Source organism: Dermacentor silvarum, chromosome 3, assembly GCF_013339745.2.
Source record: "Dermacentor silvarum isolate Dsil-2018 chromosome 3, BIME_Dsil_1.4, whole genome shotgun sequence".
Classification (NCBI taxonomy): domain Eukaryota; kingdom Metazoa; phylum Arthropoda; class Arachnida; order Ixodida; family Ixodidae; genus Dermacentor; species Dermacentor silvarum.
In genome coordinates, this window is record NC_051156.1 from 60128585 (window position 1) to 60135045 (window position 6461).

Genomic DNA, 6461 nt, shown 5'->3' on the forward strand with positions numbered 1-6461 from the left:
AGCTCGGCGTCCACAATACGTCGGAAGAGCTCTCCGAGGCTCATAAAATCAGCCAACTAGAGCGGCTCAAGCTCACACCCACCGGACGCGAAGTTTTGCGCTACCTCAACTACAGTGAAAGCTACATTGCCGAAACAGACCAGAAAGCAAGAATCCCAGCCGCACTCCGTGAGTGTATCAGCGTTGCGCGCATACCGCGCAATATGCATCCGACTTACCATAAGGAGCGTCGGCAAAGCAGAATCCGCGCACTCAGCAAGAAATACGCGACAAACCCTGATACGAGGTACACCGATGCTGCCCGGTATATTCAACGAAACGCCTTTGCCATAAGTGTCACGGATCCCCAAGGCAATGAACTCGCCGCTGTCACCATCCGGGCAAGAGCCGCCGAGACTGCAGAGGAAACGGCAATTGCTCTGGCGATAACAACTTGCCCTGAAGTAGCCGTAATACTCACTGATTCCCAAGCAGCAGCTCGCAACTATCAAAAAGGACGCATATCAGCAACCGCACTCAGGCTACTTCAACATCACATCGCACGCGCCCCGCTTCCCGACACCCACATCAACTGGATTCCAGGCCATCAGGGCATGACAGGAAATGAGGCGGCACACGCCGCTGCCCGCGAGCATACCAGCCGGACTTTCCTGCCATTCCACACTAGGCCGGCCACCAACGTTGATGACATCGCTCTAAAGTTCTCGGAGATTCTGCAACACCACCGACTCAGCAGAAGAACGTATCCATCACCACACAAGAAGCTGAGCAAAGAGGAACAAGTCATCCTCCGCCGCCTACAGACAAACACCTATGTACACGGTATAATCATGCACAGACTATATCCTACACAGTACTCATACACATGCACCCACTGTGACGTCCCAGACACCCTGCAACACATGGTCCAGGATTGCCCACTGCGTGACACATCCCCAGACCCCAGCTCACAAGCTCAACACGCCGACACAAGACACGAGGAGCAACCCAACTCAGCGCACTTCTCTACCACCACTGAAACGTGGGAGGCGAAGCTTTCCTCTGACGACCTGGACAATCAACGCATTCTTGTCGCCCGGGCCAAGGAGGCAGCCCAAGCCAGAGGGTTCCTGGAATAAGGAATCCTCCCACCTAGGGTGAACCGGGTCCTGACTCGGATTACCGTTTCGGAAAATAAAAGTTTATTTCTCTCTCTCCAGAAAGTGGATGGGAAAACGGTTCCGCGGTAGCTCAATGGTGAGAGCATCGCACGCGTAATGCGAAGACGTGGGTTCGTTCCCCACCTGCGGACAGTCGTTTTTTCATCCATTTTCATTAATTTATAATTTCTTTAATTCAGTTATTAAGTACAAGTAATTTTCCCCTATGTTGTCCTTGGTGTTATTGTTTGTTGGCTCATTATGATATGCTTATTAAAAATCGGGCCCCTCGGTTCCCTTTCTTCTCGTTCACTACATAACGAGGGCTCGAATCCGGCAACAATGATGCCTTCAGGTAGTATATGTGGGTTTATTGACCAGTTGCCATCACCCAAAAAGATCACGTGCTGGTGACGCCTGCGGCAGAGAGGATGTTCCAAATCCGCCCTAAGGTTTGTGGGTGGTGGTGCTGGCTAACACTCCCAGGGTTAATTCTAGTTGTAAAAAAAACAAATACCCCAAAAAGTGGATGGGAAAACTGTTCCGCGGTAGCTCAATGGTGAGAGCATCGCACGCCTAATGCGAAGACGTGGGTTCGTTGCCCACCTGCCGACAGTTGTTTTTATTGCGATAGCAATTATATGGACACTCCAAAGCAGATTTCTACCGTCGCCGTGAGGTTCCGTATGACCTCAACGGCGATGAAATCGTCGCCCCGCTCCGGACGCTGTATGTGCGAGTGAAAGGGCGCGAGGGACGCGCGCTATCACGGGGAACGAACGCACCATCGGGAAAATTAAGTGTGGTTGAAAATGGAATGTAGAAAGTAATGAAGAAAAGGGAAATGAAAATGGACGAAAAGACAACTTGTCGCCGGCGGGAGCCGAACCCGCAACACACAATTGGTAGTGCAACGCACGCGTAATGCGGAGGTTGCGGGTTCGGCTCCCGCTGGCGACAAGTTATCTTTTCGTCCACTTTCATTTCCTTTTTCTTCATTACTTTCTACATTCCAATTTCAACCACACCTAATTTCCTGATGCTCTCTTGGCTTCATTCTCTGTTGGCTTTATGTTGGTTATGATTAACAAAATCGATCCCCTCGGTTCCCATTCTTTTTTAGAAAACCGAAGACGCTTTTACCTCATCGAACTACAGAAATGGACTCTGTCCACAGATATGGAGGCACTGATGCGAGCATGTGCCCGAGAAGTCTGAACAAGCAAGCACACTTTCGGGATTCTGAAGCTAAAACTGACTTTCAAAGGTGCTTTCTAAATGTGATTGCGTTCGGTCTTCGAAGGCTGGCAACTTTAGTGGGAAACTCTCCACTATATGGTTGGGTCTGGCTTCGCGAATGGCAGATGCCCCGAGGACTGTCGCGGCTGTTCCTGCCGACCGACCACGAAGGTGAGCAGCGGGACGACGAGGCGTCCACGCTGTTTTCCGGCCTACACGTGAACACCGCGCCACCGAGCAAGACGACGACGGCGCTGATGCAGTCGGCCTTCCGCCTCGAAGTGGATGGTGCACGAGATTTTCGCGCCACCGGAACCCCAGTCGCCGGGCGGCAAGCGCAAACTGTCCACCGTCCAGTGCAGCGAGTTCGCGCCGGTCACGTCGGCTGCGCAGTCGGTGGACGACCCGGTCTCCGTGGGCAGCCCTCCTTCCTCGCTTTCCCACATCGCGCCGGCGGACTTGTAGAAGTCCGAGAGTATGAATCCCGTCGGCTGGCCGGCGCCAGTGAGAGCGGAGGAGCAGGCCTTGCAGCAGCCAAGTGTCAGCGCTTGGTGCACGCCACCTAGCGTATGGGACGGCATGTACTTCCAGCCCGTACGTGCTTTCGGTGGTGCATCATGGTGGGCGACACCGCCGCCAATGCCACAGAACTGTATGCTTAAAACGTGCAAGATTGGAGACGATGATAGGGTTTTGTATACAACATAGACATAAAGGTATCACAGTAGTTTTTAGATGGAGAAAAAAAAAGGTTGAATCACGGACAAATTGCGACGAGTCGGCGATGGTCGCGACTAGATGTGGAAGAGGGCATTCCAGTATTCGCAGGCAGGAAAACGACTTTTAAGATGTACTTGTGTGCGATCGTAGTTGCGGCTACCCGAAGGGTTACGACCAGCGCGTTAGCTTGTCGTAATGGAAGATGTCACTGCCGTGGCAACAGGATATCCTAGGCCAAGGCTCGTAGAGCGCGAAAGAAAAGAACAACTGGTACGTAGGCTGCAGGACTGATCACTCTGCACGTGCCCTCGGCCCGAATGCTTGCTTCTTTCTTGGCTCAATGTGATCTCGAGCCGTGGCGCAGCTGCAAAGTCTTTGAATGATTGAAAGAGCAGCCGCCGTAATATGGGCAGCCGTCGGCACCACTTGGCTCAACGACCACGTCCCTGACTGCGACGACCGCGTCGCAGCGGACAGCGGCGGCGATGGTGGAGGCCGTCGTGGATAGCTTCCAGAAGCCGTGGCAGTCGTTGTCGGGCGAGTCGTTGGTGCAACTAGAGCAAGAAGAGCTGCAGCAGCAGGTGATGAAACAGTCATTGAAAAAGCCGCCACAACAGCAGCAGCAGCTGCTGCACATGCTGCAGTCACCACTTCAAGAGTCCCGGGAGCAGCAGCAGGAGCTGCAACAGCAACAACAGCAGGAGAAGGAGCTATAACAGATTTTGAGATTTGCTGATGGAACAGACAACACAGCAGGGCGGTGTGCTGCAGGACAGGCTGAGATTGCTGGATGTCGGAGGTAAGTTGCCGATCAGAATTCTCGCTTACAGTTTCTTACTAAAATTATTAGAGGCCAACTCCGGCGGTACAATTGTTAAGCTACAGCGGGAATGACGGTGATTACGTGACATTTGTTTGATCTCCGTGCTTACAGTTCCATGTTTGCCAAAAAAATTATCAGGTGATAGTGGTAAATTTTGCGTGGAACACGTTTGTCATATCGGAGGTTCTTGCGTCTTCATTTACTACGCCCACCATGCCTTTATTGGGCGTAAGTTTCAAACAAAGTCCGTTCACTCAACGCAAAAGCAATAGGTCTCGGCGCAAAAGCAGAATAAATGTGAACTGTTGAGAACAATAATTCGTTGAAAACGATCGATTCGTTCAGTCGCAAAGTCGGTTTAGATTAGAAGGGCGAAGTTTCAAAGGCCTCGCCAAGTTAAGCCAGTACGCCAATGGGACGTCATGGAATTCAAAGCATTTGCTTGTCGGATAAGTCATTTCGCTGAAGCTTTTGGAAACCTGCTGGTTCGAGTTGATCGGTTCTTTTAGAATGATGTGTAGTTATTCCTTTCCGAATTACCATACCCGAGTAGTCGTTGGATAAATCCGTAATGCCACGGTGACTTGGTGCGGGAACTTCAGGGCAGCGTCATCACCACTCTTTCGTTACTGCGTGTCTTAAAAGCGGAGCATTTCTCGTGCCAGGCACATTGCGGTAATTGATACACATAGGTTCCTGTCTCGCCTCATTTTCTAGACGCCACAATTAAAGAAAAGAAACGTTCGTGTACGAATAAGTGAACCTCGAACCATGGACCCCCATCGCAATACCCCGAGATGCTCTACACTAGAGGCAACATACGTACTTTGTCCATGCCAACGCTAACTAGATCCTTGAAACCGTTGGCTCAAGCGTCACTTCGCAGACGACAATTTTTGTTTAAAGACGGGAGCACCAATTCCGCGCGCCAGTTTTAATTACGCAACAAACGCGAGAACCAAATGCCAGTATAATTATCAACCCGTCTACGCAATCTGTCATTTACGTGCGCCACGTCGCACCACAACCGCTGGTATAACAGTCAACAGCGGACCACTATCCCAGTCCTCCGCGCATGGCAGGTATTGCTACCAGACGCTGTGTGACAGTGTTTCGCCTCTGTGATCAGTCCAGGCTTGACGCAACAGGCTCTAATGTTTCTTCCTCCATAGTATACGATAAATGAGTCGTCCTGCAGCCAGCGTCAGTCAATCGTAAACGATATACGGGGTGTCCCAACTATCATGCACCAAGGTTTAAAACTATGCAAATGCCACGCAGCTGAACAGAACCGAGGTAAAGCTGCTTGATTTCGCTTGGAGGTATTCAGATTATTCTTTTTGCATTCCGCCTAATTAAATAATTAGTATTGATTAATTATTCCACTTCTCAAATATTATAATTTCACGAAAAGTGTCAATGAGAAAATTGTATGGAAACATGAAAAATCCCCTTATAGGTTTCTGTTGCTCAATACGTGCTACATACGTTAGTCTTTTTTCCGAGTGTCAAATAAGACCGCGAATACACGCAAAGTGCCTCGAGGGGCCAATCGCCCATCAATTTTGTGTGTATTCGCGGACTTCTTTCACGCTCAGAAAAACACTTTTTGAAAAGTTTCAAAAGCTAAATATTTCTTTTGACCAATATGTAATTAGGCAGAAAGCAAAAGTTATTTTAATATCTCAAAGTGATAGCAATTGACATTACCTTGGTTCTGTCCAACTACGTGGCATTTGCATATTTTTAAATCTTGTCGCCTTATAGTTGGGACATCTTGTATACTCGTCACGTTTCATCTGTCGTATTATCCACAATTCATCAACTTACAGGAAAACGTTGGTTCATTTGGTAATGCTTTGCAAAATAGTGAACGACGCTGTGTAGCTCGCTGCCTGCAAAATGCTTCGCCTAACATAAACTTCAATAGGCCGTGGGATATGCAGTTTCTTCTTCTTTTTTTACTTCCTAGCATTCTCTCTTGATAAAAGCGGACATATTTTTGTTGCACAAGTGCAGTTTACCGCTAAATGTCCACTGATTTGTGTTTTCCTTTTTTTTTACCTCTCTCCACCAAGAGGCCTTACTGCGACTGATGCCGCAGGAGCAGGCAGACCGCCTGGATGACATCCTCAGAGGCTATGGACTGCTGTCGGCCGACGGCCAGTGCTTCGCCTTCGCGAACGTTTCGTGGACCGATTGCAATAATTTGATCCGGCGCCGCGTCGTAAGGAGGAGCGCCGAGTCACGTGCCAGTGGTGAGCGAGTGCCCATTGGGGCGCTCGTGGTGGCGTCGCCGTCCACGTTACGTCCCACCCACGTCGACAACAGCGGGCTTCTCTTCTCCGATGAAGCCGACCGACCCTCCACCGGCAGCGACGACTTAAGGTCGTGGAATCACACTGTGAAATCGTAATTTAACGCGCGCCTAAGGTGGACGCCGTAGCGTTGCAAACATGCATGGCAGTATTGCGGGTACTGCGAGTACTGGATTAGTCGTTTAATTCAGCGTAGCACATTGTTTGATGGCAATAAAAATC